The sequence below is a fragment of the Penaeus vannamei genome, chromosome 38, assembly GCF_042767895.1.
Source record: "Penaeus vannamei isolate JL-2024 chromosome 38, ASM4276789v1, whole genome shotgun sequence".
Classification (NCBI taxonomy): Eukaryota; Metazoa; Arthropoda; class Malacostraca; order Decapoda; family Penaeidae; genus Penaeus; species Penaeus vannamei.
Genome location: NC_091586.1, coordinates 2,266,357 through 2,268,083, shown reverse-complemented (window position 1 = coordinate 2,268,083; position 1,727 = coordinate 2,266,357).

Here is a 1,727-nt window from a genome sequence, read left to right as displayed (position 1 = left end):
GCAATATTATCGCAATGCGTTATTATCTATAATCATTATTATTACTATCATTGTTATTATTATCATTATCTTTAACACCAGCATATTTAAAATCATTCTTACTTTATTATTACCATGGCCATTATCAATAAAAGTATTCTTGTTATAATTTTTTCTCAATTCATTATTATCATAATCACATTTTTCTCTCATTTGTATCATCATCACTTTCAGGATTCCTAAAAGTATCATTATCAACCATTAAGCTTTAATTTTATGACGCAACGTAGGATGACGTCAAAGATCATCATTATATCATTATCATAAAACCATAAATTTAACTGTGATATATTTCATCTCAATTCCATGTTTCACGTATATGGTTATCGACGTATATTTGACCTCTGTAATGATATAGACACGTTAGCTTATATAATATTTTTGAAATGTTTGCCATGATATCTTTTAAAAAATCCCTTACTATATTTTTAAAGTGACATTTCCTTTTTTTTAATGTCATATATTTATCTTGTTTTTTGTTATTTCATGACCTCTTGATATGATATAACTATTATACATACATACATATATATATATATATATATATATATATATATATATATATATATATATATATATATATATATATATATATATATATATATATATATATATACATATATATATATATATATATATATATATATATATATATATATATATATATATATATATATATATATATATATATATATATATATATATATATAAAATATATATATATATATATATATATATATCTATCTATATATATATATATATATATATATATATATATATATATCTTTTAGGTGTTGATTGTATAATTTTGAAATTGTCCTTTAAAGTTAAACATACTGGATGTGCAAGTAAATGTATCAAATGCAAAACCACGTGACATTTTTGCAACTATTTTTTCATTGGTGGAATAACATTGCATTATACATTAGGACATGTTCATTTAATATTCATTGAGTTACTCTTTATTTGTGTTTTTAGATATTTACTATTCTGTTACTATAATGATTATCATCACTATCATCAGGGTCATGATCATTATTAACATTTTATCTATTTGTCATTATAATCATTTTATTCCTTTGTTATCATCATCATATTGTGCATTTGTCATTATCATCATTATATTCCTTTGCCATCACCACATTTCATTCCTTTGTCATCATAATCATCATTTTATTCCTTTCGTCATCATTATCAACATCATCAATATTATCAACTTCACTAACATTCTTATCATTCTCTCTTACAACTCCTCATCAACATTTAACAAAAAAAATAAATAAATAAATAAAATAAAAAATAAAAAATATTAAAATCCTCAAATGCCAAAACTGGATTATTTCACACCATTAGATTTGAAACCCATTACTTGCTACACTAGTCTCTTACATACCCATTAATCACAGTTTTAAGGCTTCCTATTCTTCTATATATTTCTTGTTCTTCTTTTCTTTTCGTTTTCTTTTTTTTTTTTTCCTTCTTATTTTTTTCTTTTTTTCTCTCTTTCTTCCATTGTTCTTGTTCTACTTTTCTTTTTGTTTTCTTTCCCTTCTTATTTTTTTCTTTCTTTTTTCTCCTTCTTCCATTGTTCTTGTTCTTTTCTTTTTTTTCCCTTCTTATTTTTTTCTTTCTTTTTTCTCCTTCTTCCATTGTTCTTGTTCTTCTTTCCTTTTCTTTCTTTCCCTTCT